The sequence below is a fragment of the Mastomys coucha genome, unplaced genomic scaffold (genome assembly GCF_008632895.1).
Source record: "Mastomys coucha isolate ucsf_1 unplaced genomic scaffold, UCSF_Mcou_1 pScaffold8, whole genome shotgun sequence".
Lineage (NCBI taxonomy): Eukaryota > Metazoa > Chordata > Mammalia > Rodentia > Muridae > Mastomys > Mastomys coucha.
This window is the reverse complement of record NW_022196914.1, coordinates 9,036,269-9,056,732: the sequence shown is the minus strand read 5'-3', so window position 1 is coordinate 9,056,732 and position 20,464 is coordinate 9,036,269. Positions and strand designations below refer to the sequence as shown.

General features: G+C 46.6%; 1 protein-coding gene across 2 annotated transcripts in view; it reads left to right on the top strand.

The window, feature by feature from the left end:
* Positions 1–3,307: 3,307 nt before the first annotated feature.
* Pdzd2 (PDZ domain containing 2) overlaps positions 3,308–20,464 on the top strand; it is a 386,879-nt gene continuing 369,722 nt past the window's right edge. For both annotated transcript variants that reach the window (XM_031360288.1, XM_031360287.1), the window contains exon 1: positions 3,308–3,602. The gene's annotated coding sequence lies outside the window, so the exon portion shown is untranslated. The remainder of the gene's footprint in view (positions 3,603–20,464) is intronic.

The window sequence follows — 20,464 nt, the reverse complement described above, 5'->3', positions numbered from 1 at the left end:
ATCTCAGAGGAATCCTTAAACATAGTCTGTTTTGGAATCCAGCAGTTACTTTTCTCTTTAAAGCCCTTTCTTGGCCCAGGATGGTACATTGCATTAGCTAAGTAAATAGGAAACTGGAGTCTGGTTTGAGGATAAAATGAATCCACAGAGCCTGAGAGAAGAGAGGGAACCCACAAGCAGTTGACTAAAGCCCCTTTTCCACCCTGGAAATGAATTTGGAAGAGCAGTGAAGGAGGAGCAACAGAGAGTATTGAAGCATCCAGTGCCTCTTGCAGAAATAGGTGGGGAAGCAGTCTGGTGTTTAGATTCTGCTTCCTAAGAAGAGAACTCAGAGATGGAGTAAATGTCAGGGCAGTCTGAGGGAGGACTGCTCCTAAAGTCTGAGGGAGGACTGCTCCTTAACCTGTCACCAACACGTAATGACTGAGGCAATAGATTTCTTTCTCTGTTCATCATTACTACCTGCTGTCTTAGTCAGGGTCACTATTGCTGTAACAGAATGACCAAAGCAACCTGGAGCGGACAGGGTTTATTTGGCTTCATCCTGGAAGGCAGTCCGCATGTTTTGAACAATAAATTAAAGTGGCAGCTTAGATAGACATACTAATCTGTGACTCAGTATTTGACAAGAGGGCAGAGGGGATTTACATTTTGAACTTCAAACACCGGAACTGAAATGACTTCGTTTGCCAGTTTCCAAATCAACAAGACTGCAAGGACAAAACAAAATCTCCACACATTTGATTGACCCCATGTGAGTTGAACTGCTGTTGACAAGGAGCAAGGACTCATGAAAACATCCCTGAAAAATAGCAGATAAAAACTGATTGGAACCAGGAGCATTTTAATCAGGTCAGAGGAGCCATGCCTGAATGCGACAGATAACAAAAGCATCCAACTGCTTATATTATGTGTAGCATGACTCACACATATATTTAATAATAACTCACCTACCTTTATGCATTTGTGTGTGTGTGTGTGTGTGTGTGTGTGTGTGTGTGTGAGTGCACCTGTGGAGGCCAGAAGACAACCTGAGGTGTTAGTTTTCACCTTCCACCTTCTCTACAACCTGTCTCTCTTTGTTGTTGCTATTGACTATTCCTACACCAGGATGGGGCTCCAAGCTTCTTAGGATTCCTAAAGAGGTGTTTCTAGTCTCCCCGAAGGAACACTTGGATTAATGATGCACTACCATGCCCGGCTTTAGTGGGGTCCAGAGATTCAAATCAGATCCTTACGATTACATGGCAAGTGCTTTACCCACTGAGCCATTTTACCCCAACGCCCTAGCAGCTCATTTTGCTTTTGTTCGTATTTTTTGAGAGGCTGGCTATTTGATTGATGCCATATGCATTGAACTTTAGAAACACTATAAGATCTGTTGGGTTTTTTTGTTTTTTGTTTTTTGTTTTTTTTTGGTTTTTTAACCTCCATGAGCTCACAAGCTAGAGATACGTGAGACAAACACTACCAGCTCCTGGACTTAGCACACTTGGGAAGGGCTCTGCTATCATGAAGGAAATGTTACTTTTGCAGCAATTGATGAGGAAGAGGGCACCTGATGGCGGTGCTGTAAGGGATCTCAGTAGAGCCCAGAGAGGGAGAATGTCCTTCTGACAAAAGAAACAGACTCTCCAGTTTGGAGCACAGGGCTGGCTGAAAGGACTGGAACGGGCTGGGTGAGAAGGAACAATGAGAACTTTTGGAATGGTGGCCATTTGCACTGGTTGCTACTGGTAGCAGGGCTGTGCCAGGTGCTGAGTCCAGAGGCTTAAAAGACACAGGTGGCCTCTTCATGACTCCTGAGCTTGGGAGGGAGGGGTGGTGGCCGCTGAGCCTGGGATCGCTGAACAAACAGATAGCACTGCATAATTGTAGGAGGATTTTTAGTGACATCTTAACACCTTTCTAGGCAATGGTGCCTGTTTCATTGAACACCTCCTAGGTGCTACACAGAACAGCCTTCTGTTGATCCCTGCTCCGTTCTGCATGGGAAGTATTTTCTCTATAGATAGGAAGAGAAGCTTTCAGGTGGTAAAGACTGCAGTTTGTAATATTTCAGGCCCAGATTTGTACAGACATTGATCTCTGTGGACTGGGAATTATAAAAGCCAAGAGAAAGCTGAATCCAAGATCCCCAACACTTGCTGAAAATACTATATAGAAATGCTTTGGGTCTACTCTGTTCTCTGGTGCTGAGGGACCCTCCGCGTATGTCTAGCTGCTCTTTCAAGAGAGCAGATCTTAATGTTTTGCTGGGCAAATCTAGAGCCCAGCCACGCTCCACGGTATCCCCACCTCCCTCAAAGCAAAGATTTCTAATTACTGCTCTGCAGAAAATGTCAAAAGCATTATTCAACAACTCATGATCCCGAGGTTTGTAATTTTTCGTATGTTTTTACCCTTATCTGCCAGCACTTGAAAAAGACCAGCTTTTTCCTCTCAAGAGAGCTTAATTTGCAGAGCCGTGCAGTCTCGCTATTATATTCTTATCGTCCTCTCCCTGTGGTAGGCAGAATGACATGGATGACAAAAAAAAAAAAAAAAAAAAAAAAAAAAAAAAGAGCCAAAAATATTTGAAGGCTTCCTGAAAATCTGTGGGATGAAGCATCCAAAAAGCCAGAGGTTCCCGTTCTCCCAATGACCTGGAATAAAACGAAGGGCAGTTAACCTTAGCTCTTGAGGTCCACTCAGCAGGAGGTTCACAAGATCCAAATCCTCCTCCTGGGGCCCAAGGAATTTCCTCTAGCGGCTTAATTGAGGGATTAACAGCTCTGAGGTTCTTAAGACGCAAAGAGGTTCTCTATCCAGAGGAATGCTCATACCGTTACTATATTAAGTATCGGTATCCTAAGGACTAGAGGCCAGGGGAGCTTGGGATGGATGGTTGGCTCTCCTCCTGTCTCCCTGGCTCTCCCCACCCAATCTCTGATAAGGCAATTGACATTTTTCTCCGCTATGTGCTATGTTAAGTGCTATGCAAAAGCAAATTAAGCCTCCTAGCTCTGGTTCTTCCACCTAGATGGCGCCCCAAGCCCTGCCTATATGGCACTTCTGAGCCGCAGTCTCCCTGGATCGGTTCCTCCCAGGATCCCCAGGAAGCCGGCGCACCAGGACTGCTGTTTCCCTGGGAGAGCCGTCCTCCCCGCTCAGGGGCTTGCTCCGGGGGAATCCCCGCCCACCTTGTCATTCCGGAGGGGGAATCCCCGCCCCCTGGGCCTGTCACTCCGGGAAGGTAGTTCCCGCCCCTCGAATCCAGCCGTGGAAAGGAATCCCCGCCCATTCTGGAGCCTCGGAGCATCCCTGCGCTGCTCAGCGAGGAGCTCACTCCCAGCGCCAGTGCGTGCTAGCGGCGGGCAGTGGGACGCGGCGGGGCGGCTGCTGCGGGCGCCCTCCAAGCGCCCGACCGATCGCAAGGCGCTCGGGATCGCGCCTCCCGCAGCAACCGGCGAACCCCCGCGGCGCGCGGCTTCTCCGGGCAGGCGCGGCGGCGGCACCGGTGGTGGCAGGGGCGGCGGTAGCTGCGCCCGCACCGCCGGGCGGCGCCTGAGTCTGGACACGACAGGAGCGGCTCGAGCCTCCCTCCGCGGATCCACGAACAGGTGAAGAGACCTGGCGCTGAGGTCGCGACGGGGGTGGGGCTTCGGGTGGGCTTGCGGGGTATCGGAGCTCGGTAACCCCAAGACGGTGTGCGCTGGAGAAAGTTCAGTGACAATCGGGTGCGGGAATCCGAGTCCAAGCAAAGCGGTGAGTGAGGGCATCCAACTGGGTCCCCGCGTTAGGTGGCGCAAACTCCTCTTCCTTCTGGTGGGAGGTGAGAGAGGCACAGTGGAGGAGAGAGGTTGGGCGGAGTGAGACGGAGACAGCGGGATAACCGGAGGCGTATTGCCTGGGACGCCTAAATCGGGCCAAAAGTCCTTATTCCAGTGTGTTGGTTTGTCACCCTACCTTAGCCAGTTATTGTTTTAAGGACGATCCTCCCGCGCTTCATCTCTCGCTAACCCCCTGCCCACTAAGTGGCGCGAGAAAGAGTCTGCAAGAAGAGCAAGGGCATCTTTGGGGTTTTAATGTCATCTGCCAGAGAGATAAGGGATGTTCCAGTAGGAAAGTATTTCTTCCTAAAGTTCCCCCCCCCCCCCGACCCTCGCCGCCAACCCTCCCACACGCCAAATCTCCTGCCTGCATTTCCCGTGAAGCCCAAGACTGAATTGTGGTGGGGGGAAGGATCTAGGACCCTGGACAGAAGTTTACCAGCTGGCCTTCAGCAGCCCGGTTCTGAGATCTTGATAAGGGATCTTGGAGTCACACCAGGTCTGGGATTGTGCTGGTGGCTGACACTGGAAAGACAGACACCGGGGCATTTCAGAGTCCAGGCATATACCGGGACTGGAGGTTGGGCACTATGGAGGCCTGAGCTGGGTTTTGCCTCTTTCCTGTGTTTTGCTTGACAAGTCAAGATGAAGCTCCTGAAGGTAAGTGGTTGTGGAGTGACCAAAGAAAGTGAGCTTCTCTTGCAGACACACCCCTGAATGTTCACGGCACTTCTCTGGGGGGAGGGAGCAGGGTCTCTCACACTCATCTCTGCCCCGGGCTTGGGCGATAGGGTCTCCACGGTTTCTACTGGGTCAGCTTTTTCTGGCCTGTGACTTCTGGGTGGGAGCCAGGTAGGTACTTGCTGGCAGGTGTGGAGTGGGAGGACTGTTTGTGAGGGTGGAATAAAATATCACAGAGCACACCCCTGGCTGTGGGTGGTTGTTCTGGCTCCATGAATTTCTTCTTCCATTAGGATGAGCCAGGAACTGCTGCTACTATAAAAGCTATACCGTGGTGTGAGCTTGTGCGGTGTGTTACGAGGTAGGAGTAGCGGGGTGGTAGGTGTTGGGAGAGGAGACGCAGAACCATGTGAGGTATATAAATGCATCTCCCTTGGCATAGTTAATAATTGCCTGGAAAAATATTGAATCGAGCTTTGCATCTATCATTGAAATTGATTTTGGATGCACTTACGGCCGTTTACTATTTAAGGAAACGTATGATAATTCCTCTATTCATTTCAATCATTTGGAGCACCTGTGGTTGGCTGGGTCTAGGGGTTCCAGGAGAAGTGCGTAGAGAAAGGGGCTCTGTCCCTGCTGGCAAGCATTTCAGTGTAGCAGCAGAGATGTCTCTGGACAGCGATGATATAAGCTAGTGTCCTTCTGGCCTTAGAGTAAATTCCTGATGTTTAGTGGGAATGAAGAGATAATTAAATGACTGATTTAAGTATGTTCCAAATGAAACATCTTAGGAGTATGGAGAAGAACAAAGCCCCCCTTTCACTGTGGGGATCGGAGAGCTTTGTGGAGGTCCACCTAGAGGAGGAAGTGTGTGCAGAAAGGTTGATCCTGTCTTAGGATTCTTCCATGGCACCAGAGGCTGAGCTTTGACCCACACAAATCTAGTTTTCCAGGTGGTTAGGAAATATTTGGAATTTTTTTGAGCAAGAGTCTATCATGATCAGGTATGTGCTTCCAGGCAATTCTTGTAGAAAGAACTGAGATGAGGAGAGAAGAGACAGCGAGTCTAATGAGAAGATTCTTGCAGCTCGATGGTGGGGGAGGCAGTGAAGGTCTAAGCTGGTGGAGGGTCGCTTGTGAGGAAGAAAGGAAGGAGTCACCAGCTGTGGGGCATGGGTGGGACTCAGAGAGCAGAGACAAAGCCCGCCTGCCTGCCGCTTCTGAGTACAAGTAGGTGAGCCAAGTTAGGGAGTGTGGGGTTTTAACATTTGACAAGGCAACAATCTGGAGACATCCTTTCAGACTGTGTGTGCATGTGTGTGTGTGTGTGTGTGTGTGTGTGTGTGTGTGTATGTGTGTGTGTGTGTACATATGTGGGTGAGTGTGAGTGTGTGACTTGGCTCAGGTGAGGAAATGAGAAGACCATTGTGTGGGATCAGTTCTCTCCTATCACTACAGGTTCCAGGGACTAAACTCAGGTGGACGGGCTTGCAGAGTAAGGACCTTTACCCACTGAGCCACCTAGCCAGCTCCTGGTCTTCTTTTTCTCATTACTTCTTATAAAACTTGTCAAGGCTCTGGGGACTTATGGGGTAAACTTCAAACCTAACTGACTGCTGAGATTTCTCTCTTGACACATTATCCAGCACACATACTCAAGAAAGACACACACACAGACACACAAAGAGACATACATATAGAGACACACATAGAAAGAGACAAACATACATACATAGGCACACAGAAAGGGACACACATAGACACAAAGAACATACACACAGAGAGACACAGAGAAAGACACATACACACAAGACACACACACATACATATGCGCACACCACATATGAGTCAAGGAATAGCTTTTCCTTAATTGCTATGGTATCTGCCTTTCAAAGCTGTTTTCCCTGTGTGGTGAATCCTGGAATATCTTTTCTTCTTTGATGATTGACAAACCTCTTCTTCATCAAGATCCAGCTACAAGGCCTCCTCTGTGCCTCTGCCACCATCCCCTGGGAGACTCATGGTGCTTTCTTCTCTGCCAGCTCTCAGCAGAGCCTGAGGATCTGCTGATCAGGCTGCCCTGGCTGTTTCTCTAGGACCTCCCACACTAGACCTAGAACCGTGGCTTCAGGCTAGACAATAAAAGAATCCAGGGGAACTGCCCCAGGCTGAATGCTCTGGGGTCTTTAGACCCTGAGTAGGAGCTGCAAGTGAGCCAGCAAGGGAATAACATAGATGTTCCCTTGGCCTAGATCACATGAGCCTGGGTGAGTCATACGTTGGTGGAGGGGGCATCCTCATGGATGGTGGCCCAGGTCTGGTTACCCCAATCAAAAAGGGGAAAACCTATCTCAAAGAAGAAGAGTCCACCAAAGATCACAGCAAAACTCATGGGAAGACTGAATCTCTTGGAGACTTTCTTCTGGCTTTAGCAATGTCCCCAGAGTGCCCAGTAGGAGGTTGAGTACAGCTTGTTTCTGATGTAGTAAGAGCTTATGGTAAGTAAGAAGCTGATGCCCAAAGAAATGAAAAGGAAAGGGCACAAACTGAGACCACAAGAGCAGTCTCAAGCAGTGGTTCTCAACCCATGCATTGCAATCTCTGTGGGGGTTGAACAACCTTTTTACAAGAGTCACCTAAGACCATCAGAAAACGCAGACACATGTACATTAAAATTCATTAGCAGTAGCAGAATTACAGTTATGAAATAGCAAAAAAAAAATAATTTTATGGGTGGGGAGGGTCACCACAACATGAGGAACTATATTAAAGGGTCACCCAGTTAGGAAGATTGAGAGCCACTGATCTACAGGATGGTCACTGAGCCAGCTTACAGAAGAAGAATATGGTTGGAAGATAGTGAAAACGAGCCCACAAGTACCAGTAGCACAGAGGCGTGTTTGGAGCAGATGATGGTACTTAAGGAAGGTCTATGCAGGAGTGGGTCCCAGTGTCCCCGCCCCAGGCATGTTTGGAAAGCAACAGGAAAAATGAGAAAGAATGGAAAACCCCCAAAGAAGGGGTGTTTGGGAAGGATGAGGCTGGAGACAATCAAGAACAAGGAAAGAAAATGGCCACCACCTGCCTTCTCTATGAGGAGAGAGGTGGAGAGAGGTTGGGAGAGCCCTGGAGAGAGAGGGCTGCAGTGCCCCAGCCTGGGGAAAAGTGAAATCCATTCTCCCGTGATGCAGGAGAGGTCTGCTACTCTGACACCTGCTTAGACTTGGAAGGGAAGGACTATGCTACCAACCACTGCCAGCCCTGGAAGGTGAACCTGCTTCTCTCTGAGGGAGCTAAGGAGGAGGATGCCTGAACTGGAGGGGCTTGGCTGGAATTCCAGCAATGCAGAGAAGTCCACATCATTGGAATTTTGGAGTAGCTCCTTCACAGCTGTTTTTAAGAGGTATACAAAGAGGTCCTGAGGTGTGCAAGTCCCCAGATGATGGCCTCTGATATGACTCTGATAGGCACTGGGCCCTTTGGAACAGCTTGGTAAGAAGGGAATAAATCTTTCTCCAAAGTCCTTCCTATTTGGGGGAGCTTTTAGGTTTTTGTTTTTTGTTTTTAAATATTTGTTTATTTATTTTTCTATTTTATCTATTTATATGAGTACACTGTAGCTGTCTTCATACACACCAAAAAAAAAAAAAAAAAAGGCATCAGATCCCATTACAGATGGTTGTGAGCCACCATGTGGTTGCTGGGGATTGAACTCAGGACCTCTAGAGAACCAGTCAGCGCTCTTAACCACTGAGCCATCATCTCTCCAGCCTCCCTGGGGGAGCTTTGGAGAAGGCTTGAGTAGGGAGGCTTTCCTTCACTGGTGGATGAAGAGCTCTGCACTCTCTGCTCCCACACTCCCATGGCCTCATCTCGAGGCGCCCTTGGGCCGCCTGCCTTCTTATCTATTGCCTTTCAGCAGTGGCTCCACTGGGCAGTTGCTGGGCGTAGGCAAGGGTGATCTGCCCTGTCCTCTGTGATGTGGATAGGGAAGATGCATCCCAGTTCCTGAGGCCCAGGAAGAAAGAGTAGTGCCCCTCTCCCCCAGCTGGAACTAGAACTGCATGCAGCACACCCTCGCTTGATCAGGGAACTCTTGTCAATCCCAAAGCATTCAAGCCACGTACATGCAGGTAGACGGAAAAGAGGCAAGCATCGCAACACCTCGGTTTTATTTCTGGATCCTTGATGGCACACAGAAAGATGAAATAAATATTCTTAGTTATTAGTGAAGAAGGGGAGAAACGGGGCACTTAACTTTATTTCCTAAACACACCCCAGATGTATGCTAAACTAAATTAACTCTGGAGGAACATGAAGAGTGCTTCTTAAGGAAATAGAAGCCTGGAATTTTTTCTCCCATTCTTTATTTTTCTACCTGGATTGTTCATGCCTGGATCGTGTTGCCCTTTGGGCTTATGCATTAGTTGCATATTAAAAAATATGTACTTTATGACATTGAAAACTTTAAAAATCCTTGTATTGGTGAAATGGAGGGATGGAGTTTGGTTCTGGGTGGATAGACATTTGAAGCAAGGCAGATCATGTGATTTAGTCTGACTGTGAACTGAAGGGGTCTGTATTCTGTTGACAAATGTGTTTTCAGAGGACACCATGTGCTTACAGCCTGACCCCACTCAGTGGTCGCAGAGACTCCTGTACTGCACTAAGGAACTGGCTTGCTTTAATGCAGGTGTGCAAGCACGATACATTTGTCTATGGAGTCTGTGGCTCTGGGAAGAGACCAGAGCTTTATCTCTCTCAGATGTCAGACGACACCCTCTCTACCTGACTCAGCCCCCATCACATCAGGTCCTGGATGTTTCCTGCTTTTGCTACCTATATGAATACATTAAGAGTGAGTGTCTAGAAACTTTCAAACAATAAAAAACTTAAGATTTTTAAGTCTAACAAAGTCAGATAGTAGCGACCGCCTGGCTCCAGAAGTCTCCCTTGGGCTATCTGTTCTTAGGTGATCTTTTCTTCTGTGACTCAAAAGTACTTTTAGAGGTTTGGGGAAAGCAGGAATGGAGACCACTGTGGACAATATGAATTTATTTTGCACATTACAATTTCCACATGTCTTAAGTGAAATAATAGTATGAACGTGGCAAGATTTGTCAGAAGCAGCTGTAAATGACTGCGTTTTCCCTCCAGAAGGATAAAAAGGAATCACACACTCCACAAATCCTTCAACAGAATAATCTGCTTGCTCCCTTGCCTAAAGGTTGCTGTAAATTGTGCCCTTCCCCGATAGGACCTGTGCTGGTTTAACAGTTTCCTGGGCGGAGGCCTCTGTGGCCTGTTTGTCCTTTATAGAGAACCCCAGTGAGGGTCCTCGGGGGTGTTTTGCAGGAGTGGAACTGGATTTGAGCAGATCTCATCCTGGGCTCATTTTTATCAGCACTTGGGCATCTCTAGGACCTTGACTTTGTAAGTACTAGCTTCACTCTGGCACCACAACTGAACCATCCAAACTAAGACACGCACCCCCTGTTGTTCTGGCCTCGGAAGAATGATCATCCTGCTTTGCTAAAAATAAAGATGGCATTCAGATCATGCCAAAGGGAATTCCTACTGTGAGCAGGGACACACTCAGTGCTGTGTAAATGCAAAGTCGGTTCCTGGCTGACACCTGCCCACTAAGGCAGTGAGTTCAGCTGAGAGGAGGTGGGCAAGAGGTCAGTTTCGGATTCTGGTGTTCTCAGTGAAGGGAAGGAAAGCGGGGAATCTGGCTTCTGTGTAGTGGCAGTTTCTGGGCATGCTCACGGGAGGGGACAGGGTGCCTGGGAGCTTTGACCTCCTGGGGGCCTGCCCAACTACAGTTGCTCTAGCAGATGTAAGAATTCTTAAGCAGGGAGAGAGAATAAACAGCAACTTGTGACTCTTCACTGAAGGCCAGCCTGACTTAGCCTGTTTAAATATGCTGGGTTATTACGGTAATTCTGATATTCTGTACGATGCTCTTCCTGGGGAGTGGACTGACAAGAGCCTTTTAAGTTAACTGTAATATCTTGGACAGGCATAAACATCTTTGGATACCCAATAACACTGCCTCCCTTGAAGAGATCTGGTGACATGGGCATCAGAAATGTCTTCACAACCTGCCCCTCTGTATAGTGAACAGTAGGTGGCTCCTCACGTGATTCAGCTTTGCAGGCAGGTGAACACACCCAATCAGCAACTCTTCCCAAGTGTTCCAGCATTACTGTCTCTGCACCCAAGAAGATGAAACTGGAGCCAAGGTTAATAAGACAAGATGGCAATAAACTGCCTCTGTGTGCTGGCCAATAGACACTTACAACATATCTGATTCCAGCTGTGTTTCAGTTCATTCCCAATGCCCTCCCCATGTCCCTGTGCCCTGCCCCATTTGGCACAGTGTATTTTATAGAAATTTGGGTAAAACTAGATTGTGCTATATGGGTCTCTGGGTGAGGAAATTAGCTTTTAAGGCTAAAGCAGCCATGCAGATATTATTACAAAGTCATTCAGCATGCCAAATCGGAATGGCTCTCTCCCCACAGTTTCCTCAACCCACTCTCCACTCCTACCCTGCCCCGGTCATTGCTATTCTCAATATCATTAGGCTAAAAGAAGAAACAGCTGTCCCCACTGTCCCCGGAAAATATGCTCCGAGTGTCCTCATCAACATGGGTTCTCATGAGAGGGCAGGCAGTAAGACAGCGTGAAGAGAGGAATGTGCTGGAAAAGATTGTGTTCACCCCTCTCTGGATCTAATACTGATCACGGAAACCCTAGGCAGATGTAAAGCTGATTGATAGCTCGAAGGGTGACTGCTGTGTGGCAGCAGTCAGCAATTTTTGGCACCAGGGAGACACACCTGGTACATGAACACTCATCTACCATCTGCTCCCTCACCTGCCCAGTTTCTTGAGCGCCATCTTTACCTTGAGCATGAGCCTATCTTAAGACCAGCTGTCATCTTCCTTTGCTCTTCAGGATCTGGCATGGTAAAAATTAAGATGGTTCTAATGTTCACTTCTGGCAAGCCCTATTATAGACACGTTATAACATTTTGACTTATTCAATTCATAATAATTCAGTGAGGTGTATCCTTTTATTGCTCTGAGGGCTGCCAATACAAATTAACACAAGCTTGGTGGCTTAAAACAGCAGAGATGCATTCTCTTGTGGTTCTGGAGGTCAGAAGTCTGAGATCAAGCTCCTTGGCAGAGTTGCGTTCCCTCCGAAGGCTTCAGGGGGGAAAACGCCTCACCTCTTCCAGCTTCTTGGAGCTGTTGACATTCCTTAAGGCTCTGTCACTCCATTCTCTGCCACTGTCACCACACGACAACCTCCTATGGGTGTGTGTCTCCTCTCATGTTTGCATGATTCCACTTTGTGTCTTTTCCAAAGACATTTGAGACTAAATTTGGTGACAACTAGATTGTATTAGTTAAGATTCTATAGAGGAACAGAACTGATAGAATGAAAATATATAGCCAGGTATGGTGGCATATGCTTTTAGTTCCAGCACTGGGGAGGCAGAAGCAGTGAATCTCTGAGTTCGAAGCCAGCCTGATCTCTGCAGAGTGAGTTCCAGGACAGCCAGGAAAGCCAAAGAAACCCTATCTCAAAAACAACAACAACAACAACAACAACAACAACAACAACAACAACAACAACAAACCAATAGACACACACACACACACACACAATATATATATATATTGTGTGTGTGTTTCTTAGATTGGCTCTTACAACACCACAGCCTGGCCATCCACCAATGGCTGTCTTTGCATTGGGGAGGTTGAGAACTGTTCGGATCCAGTGGCTATTCAGTCCACAAAGCCGGGCGCCTCAACAGTCCCAACCTGGTGTGGAGGGACTGGAGGACCGCTGGAGAGCCACCAGCTGTCTTCAGTCCACCCTGGAAACCAGAAAGGACGAGCTTCTGATATCAGCAAAGGAATGTTAGCATGGGCTTCTCCAAGAGCTCAGAACCATCTCTAACTCCAGTTTCAAGGGATCTGATGTCCTCCTCTGGCCTCTCAGGATACCAGGCAGCGCAAGGTGCACAGGCATACATGCATAGACAGAACACTCATATATATATATATATATATACACATGTATATAAATATATATGCATCAAATATTAAAAAGACAATCTTTGAAACACAATTCAAATCATGTCACGTCCTAGCTTAAGACTGGGGATTTCTCATTGCTGTCTGAACATGATCTGTGGCAGTGACTGTTAGCACCCATTGTCCTCCCTCTGTGCCTAAGACCTGCCCTTTCAGTTCTGGAACCTACTGTGTCCCATCATGCACTGGGGCCCTTCTATTTTTCAAAGCTTCTTCCCTAAGATCTTCACAAGCCCGTTGTGTACAATGGGCCTCCTGGGGCTCCATACATGATTCCTGTTTGAAGCATAGCCTTGATTTATCTGCTTATCTTCTGTATTACCTCTTGGAGTACAAACCTCATTAAAGCAAAGACCTTGCTTTGTTCGTGTATCTTAAGTGCCAACAGCAATCCTGCCATACAGACATTTATGCCAATTGGAACCGTCGTTCCAGCCTTAGCATGCTCTCGATTGTTGAACACATCAAACACTTAAGTGCTCTCCATCTCAGAAAGGTTAAGTGACCACAGACATGCCCTCTTAGATTGGCATCTAGATCCCCGTGTCTCCTAAACCAGAGACCTCAGCCATATTCCACATGCAAGTCTCTGAGAAACAGGGGTGGCCCAGGATCCTGGCAGTCCCTACAGACTTCTGAGCTTCCTAAAAGTTCACTTCCTCCTTACAGATGGTTAATACACAGGGAAGAAATCTCAAGCTCAGATTCTCAGTTTCTCTGAGAAGTTGGCCTGAAACTTAAGCCCCAGAAACAGAGCCATTAATTTTGCTTACTCTCCACTTTGGGATCAAGATTTTTCTGATCCATCCTGAGACTTGATGGATTAGAATGCCTTTCTTGAACCCTTTACTGGGAAGGTAGAGATGACCAGGCAGGATCCTTACATCCAGCAGTGTTGAGCATCAGCATCTTGAGCTGATGAGTAGCAAAGGAACTGGAAAGATCAGAAGTTGGGGTGGGGGTGGGGGTGGTTCTCGTTGGAATCTGGGCTGATCCTGTTTCTCAGAGGCTCTGTGTAGAACATGGCTGAGAACTTGGGCTTAGGAGACAGAAATGATTTAGAAGAGTCTCGGAGGTCTTCGTTTGTCTGGTTGGAGGCCTTTTGTTGGTCTGGTTTTCCTTACACATCAGCATTTTTCTGTATTTTTGGAGTTTTTCGGCCTCTACATCTTTTCCCAGATGATGGATCCCTTGAGTGACTGCATAGACTTCACCTGTAGGTTGGTAGACAATGACAATTTACTCTGTGGAGCCTCTATCATTAGCTTTGGACTAGTCATGGAAGAAGCCAAGAGCAAATTCTTATCAGGTAAGAAAGCAGGTACCCTCACCCCCCTTTTTTGTTGAAAATATCCCCCCCCTCTCTTTCTGTCTGTCTCCCCCTCTTTTCTGTCTCCCCCTTTCTCTCTACCCTTTTTCCCTTCCTTCCTTTCTTTCTTTCCTCCTACCTTCCCTCCTTTCTCCTTTCTTCTTTTCTTTCTTCCCTCCTTCCCTCCTTCCTTTCTTTAATAGAGTCTTGCCTTGCTGCCAAAGCTGGTTTTGAACTCTTAGGTTCAAGTGCTTGTTACCTTAGCCTTGTGAGTTGCTAGGATAACAGGCCTGGCCTGCTGTGCTAAGTTTAGACTTCCACTTAAAAATAAGGCCAATCTTGAAAATTACATCAGCATGCCAGTAAGTAAACATCAACACTGGGAGTGGGGAAGAAACCCTACTCTTTCAGGCAAATAGTAATTGTAATTGTAAGCATGCCCAAGACCCATAAGTATTGGTTGGGCTTTCCTCATGGAGAGGGCTACAGCAGCTGATCAGTACTGTGGCAGATATAGCTGCTTTCCTGTGGGAAGGCAGAACCCTGGCTACTGGATACATCATGCACTCCACCTCTGCTGTCGGAAGTGGGGTTTGCTATGGTAACCAGAACTTGCCTGAGGGTTGTGCATGTAAAGTGCCACTCATTGGTAGGACCCTTTATTTTTAGCATCTACCAAAGAAGAGCTGCTCATTGTTCCTGTTAACAGGCAGGTGGGTAGTCATAATGGAGCCAGGATGAATTTTATGTGCTGTTCTCATGTGGAATGGTACCGCCCACCACAGTCCTCACTAGTTGGATCATGGTGTGCTTCTGGAATTCCATTGGTTCAGATCCTTGCTGGAACCTGCACGCTAGGATAGTTAGACTTACTATTTTTTTAATAACACGTTCTCAACTGCTGTTCCCGATCTTCATCTTGGCACAGCATGCCAATTTTATAACAGCGGCGGTCCTGCAGCTAAGAGGAGGGTAGCTGCCCATAAAATCATTGAATGCTGGGAAAGCACAGCAAACATTTGGAGGAGGTAGTATTTTTCCTCTCAACATGATGCTCAGTTTTCTCTTAGGGCTTACCTTCTCTGTCCTTGATGCCCTCAAACTCACTTTTCCTACTTTTTTCATTCAGCTAATATTTATTTAATGCATGACACATGAAGAAGTGTTACATCTACCTCTCATTCTGTACATGGGCAAAAATAAATGAAATTCAGATTTCTTTGAATTATCAAATATATTAAAGTCGTCAACATCCTGGAAAGGTTAGCAGGAGAGAGAGTGGTGCCTTGCCGGCCCTTCCCTTTCAGCCCGCACCCACTCCATGGACCATCACTTTCTCTGATACTTAACGAGTACTGTCCGCTTCCTGTGCCTTTCATACCCTCATACCCTAAACTTTCTAAACCAAGTAAGTGTTTTGCTGCCCTTGTATCCTGCCTGGTGTAGAGGGAGAAAAAAAAATTGTGTCAAGAACATAGTATGGCTTCATGTGTAGGTCTGCATTCCTATAATCCCAGCGCTTAGGAGGAGGAGGAGGCATGACAATGAGGGGTTCAAGGTCATCATCAGCTACTTACTTTGAGGCTGAGCTGGGTTGTATGAGACCCTGTTTTTTTTTTAAAGTCTACTGAGCCCCCCAAACCTCATTTTCTGGGGACTTGAACCTGGCTAGGATCCTTCTGGGTAGGAGCTAGGAAGATGGCTCAGTGAGTGAAGTGCTTGCTATGCAGACATGAGGACCTGAGTTAGATCCCCCAGTGCCTGCATAAAAGCCAAGCGTAACTCTGAGTGCTGTAATTCTAACACTGGGTGAGCAGAGACAGGAGAGACCGTGGGGCTCACTGGTCATCCAGTTTAGCTAAAGTGATGGTTTTCATGTTCAGTGAGAGACCTCTCGAAAGGTAAGGCTCAGACTGATAAGAAGAATATGCAGTATCAACCCATTCCCCACACAGGGACCCTCCTTGGCCTTTTGCGGTGCATATCTAGACCTCAGTGAATCTGGGCGGTTTGACCTGGATGTAAGCTGTAGTCTAAGGTGCAGCCAGTGTTGGTGTCAGCATTGGTCAAAAGAATAGAGTGGAAAGCTCATCGAAACATTGACCATAGGGCCAGTGAGATAGCTTGGCAATAAAGGCACTTGCCACCAAGCCTGACAATGCAAGTTTGGTTCCCAGAACCCACCTGATGAAAGGAGAGAACTGGCTTCAACATACTGCCCTCTGGTTTCTACAGGTGCACCATGGCATATTCCTGGCCACATAAGCAGGCACCACACACACATGTACACAAAACCCAGACTGTTTGCATGGTGTGGCTGAGACACAAGCACACATCAACACTAAGCTGTCATACATTCTTCATGAAGCTTCTTTTTAAATGAATGAAATTAGTGCTGGCTGTCATGTCTAGGGTGGTAGAAATGGGCCAGCGCTCACAGCTGAGCCACAAGGATGCTGTAATCCGAAGTGGCACTGCTTTGATGTTCCAGCTGATGAGCCTTCTGATAAAAGTACCAGAAGAGTTAACATTGTCATCAGCAGTCACTTTTTTAAGTGGGAAAAGTCCCATTATGCGTACTATCTATTGTAGATGATTTTCTGAATGTCCTATGCGAATGCGTGCACAGTTCTGCTTACTTGGTCAATCGTCTATCAATCAAGTGTCTCTTTGAGATCTACCCTGTGTGAGCCCCTTCAGTTACAGTAAGAAAAACTGAAAGACTGACATCCCATGAGTCCAGAAGACCATGTGTTCTCCCATCGAAGCACATCCCTAGCTGCATAGAATCTGCTCTTCTGAAAGTTGCTAATGATGCCACATTTGCTGAATCCAAAGATAGCTTCTGAACCCGGTACTCGATAGTTCCACACATTTGACATGACCAGTCTATCCTCTGCTCTCCGAGAGATGCTCTCTGGTTCTGGATGGCACCGTTTGCAGGCATCCCTCTTTGCTCTAGCCTGTCAGTGTTCTTTTCTATTTTCAAGGCTGCCTCCTCACCCCACCCTTATCTCTCTAATAATGAAGCGGAGTCCAAGACTGAACATTTGGGGGTTCTGTCTTTCAGTCATGCCATTCACTTTACAGCTCTAAATGGTACCCAGAAGTCAAGAGTGCCCACCAACATGTCCTCCATCTTGTCCTGCTTCCATATGTAACTACTTAGTTGATCCACATGGTTTACCCTCTTCCCCCTTAGAACTCCCCCTTCTCCCTCCTCTTCCATCCTCTTTCTTTTTTCCCTCCCTCTCTTTTTTATTGTCTCAAGACAGTCTATGTAACTTAGTTGGCCTGACTCTGGACTCGTGATCCTCCTGCCTCTACCTCCCCAGTACTGGGATGACAGTGTGTTCCTCTGTGCCTGTTAACTATGGTACCCCTGGTACCAAACATAGGGCTTTGTGTGTCCTAGATAAGCGCTCTACCAACTGAGCTGTGTTCCCAGCCCTCTTTTCTTCCCCCTTTCTTTCTTTCTTTCTTTCTTCCTTCCTTCCTTCTTTCCTTGCCTCCTCTTTCTTTCTTTCTTTCTTTCTTCCTTCCCTCCTCTTTCTTTCTTTTTCCTTCCCCCTCCCTCTCTTTCTCTCTCTCTCTTGCTCTCTCACTCTCTCTCACTCTTGCTCTCTTTCTTTCTTTTTTGACACATAGCCCAGGCTGGCCTCAAACTCAGGATTTTCCTGCTCCAGACTGGAATTAGAGACATATGCCACCCTGCACAGCTCAGATGATATTTCTACACTTGGTCCTTTAAAATCTATCTGGAACCCAACCAGTTCTCAGCACTCTGCTCATCCAAGCACTCCTTATCTCTCAACTGGGCTATTTTAGGAGACTCCCAATTGCTACCTCCCCCACCCCATAATCTATCCTCAACGGAGCATCCCGAATGATTCTAGTAAAATATAAAGCATTCCATGTTCCTGCTCTGCTCAGAGTAAACGCCTGGTCACTTCATGGCCACCAGGCCCTTGCTGGTGCTTTCCTACCATGTCCCTCCCGTCTCTGGCTTGACCTGTTAACTCTTCCTGCCAGCTCTAGCCACACTTGCAGGATTGTGCCTTAGAGCTATGATGCTATTGTTCTCTCTAGAATGTTCTTCTGTCAGATAGCTGAGTTCTCTCTCACTTTTTTCAGATCTTGATACAAATATCTCCATTGATGAAGTCTTTTGTGCCTACTCAGTGCTAACCTGAGGCTTCCTGGCCTCCATTTCCTGGCCTTAATATCTATGTATGTATATATGACTGACTTAATTGCCTTTTCTGCCTACTAATTGCAATGTAAGGCTGATGATGTTATATCTTTGGAGGGGGAGTTCTGTTTGGCTCATTGCTCTATTGCCAACCTTTAGAAAGATGCTTGGCTAGTAGCAGGTACTCAGGAAATATTAGTTGAGAGATGAATTAGAGTCAGTGGTGTTTTTAATTTAAGTACTGGTGCTCTGGGGACTGTGATTTAATTGGCACAAGGTGCAACTCAATCCCTGATATTTCTTAAAGGCTCCTTCAGTGATTCCAATGTGGAGCCTGGGTTGCCAACCACTTTTGTGATCTGAACTCTGTTTTTTTTTTTTTTTCCGTCTTGGAGTTTTACATCTGTGGCATATGCTGCTATATTCTTAGAAAATCCATTCATCTCAAAACGTAAATTGCAGAGAGTGGTTCTAATAAAACTGGTGCTATGTAGGGGAGCGTATTAGGGTTTTAATTAGAGTATCTTATTAAAGTGAGTGTTCTGGACATTCATCTCTGTATAACCTTGGCTGAACTTGGACTGGGAGGAACGGCTTCTATATCACAATGTTCTCAATGAGCTTTCCAACTTAACCTTAGACTTTTTTTTTTTTTTTTTGAGAAGGGAATTGTTGCTGGCTGTTTGTCAACTCTGTTTGCCGGAGTGAGCTATACACATTTTCAGCCCCTACCCTGTGTCCACTTGCCCATTGTCTAAATCCTGTCTGTCTCTTGAGGCTCAGGAGAAGCTCATCTTCCTTCCCTGCCTGGCAGCTCCTTCTAAGACGGTTGGTGTAGTCACATGGTACCCAGCTCCCGCTGTATAGCAGGTGAGACCCCTACATCTTGTCTTCTGTTGTTGCTCTTCCTCCTTCCTCTCAGACTAGACTGTATTTTCTCCAGGCCATTTTTTGGACCTTTTTGAGTCCCTAGCAGTGAGCAGTAAGTAGATGCTGATGGATTGTTTAACTATTTCTGTTTACTGGATGGACAGCATTATCTAAGAGAGGTTGCCTAGGAGAAAGGATGCCACATCCTTTATAATGAGGGATGATCCCTAGCATTTTCTACTCTGGTTCATCATTGATCTATCTCATTCTTATTTTATTATTTTTTATTCTTCTCTCATACAATACATCCCAACTGCAGCCTCCCCCTCCCTCTGCTCCTCCCAGCCCCCCACCCCCTATCCCCCAACCTGCCTCACACCATCCCTCTACCTTAGATCCACCATTCCTCCATTTCCCTTCAGAAAAGAGCAGGTCTCCCAGAGATATCAATGGAAAACAGCATAACAAGATGCGATAAAACTAGGCACAAGCCCTCATATCAGGGCTGAGCAAGGCAACCCAGTAGGAGGAAGAGGGTCCTAAGAGCAGGCAAAGGGTACTGATTTAAGGAGGAGATTTAAAACCTCAGGATTTCCGTATCCTGATTGAAAACCTGCTCAAGAAAGCTCAGACATTGTCACATTTGGCCTTAATTCCAAAATCAGATGCAGAGGGATAGAATTGCAATTGCATCTTAGGCCTGCTGAGAAGACTCTGGTAAACAGGTCAATGGAGGCATTTTTAGGGCCCATCTATCTAGCCTAAGCAGCATTTTTTTTCTTTTGTTTTTAAGCCATATGCTTTAAGATTTATATTTATTTTATGTATGTGAGTGTTTTGTCTGCACACATGTCTACAAAGCAAAAGAGGACCTATGGAACTATAGTTGTAGATGGTTGTGAGTCACTATGTGGGTGCTAGGAATTGAACCCGAGACCTCTGAAAAAGCAGCTAGTGCTCTTAAACGCAGAACCATCTCTCCAGCCTCCTTGGTTATTTTTCAACTAGAGCCACATTATCTGGGTGACATTCTTCATTTCAACAGCCTGGGAGAATAGGTAATGTGATATACTAGAGTTGGAGGAAGGTGTGAAACTAAGCCCTTAACACCTTTATGTCCTTTTGAAGCCCTGGTTTAAGAGAGAGGGATATCATGGTGAGACAGGAAATGTTACAAAGCTATGAAATGCAGTAAAGAGATCTCTATCTGTTTGGAAGTGAATGAATAAGAAATAGCAAAGAAAGGGGTATTGTATAACGAATAATAATGAATGAATAAGAAATAGCAAAGAAAGGGGTATTTCCCTAAGGGGAAAGGTTGCCAGACCAGCTTATCACAGGGGTGCTGTGCTGTTGCTCCAGACTTTTCAGTAGGGGTTTGATTGGTCGATACCTTTATCTTTTCATTGTTTTGTCTAAGACAGGGTTTTGCTGTGTAACCTAGATTAGTCTCAAACTTTAAATCCTCCTGCCTCTCCTATTG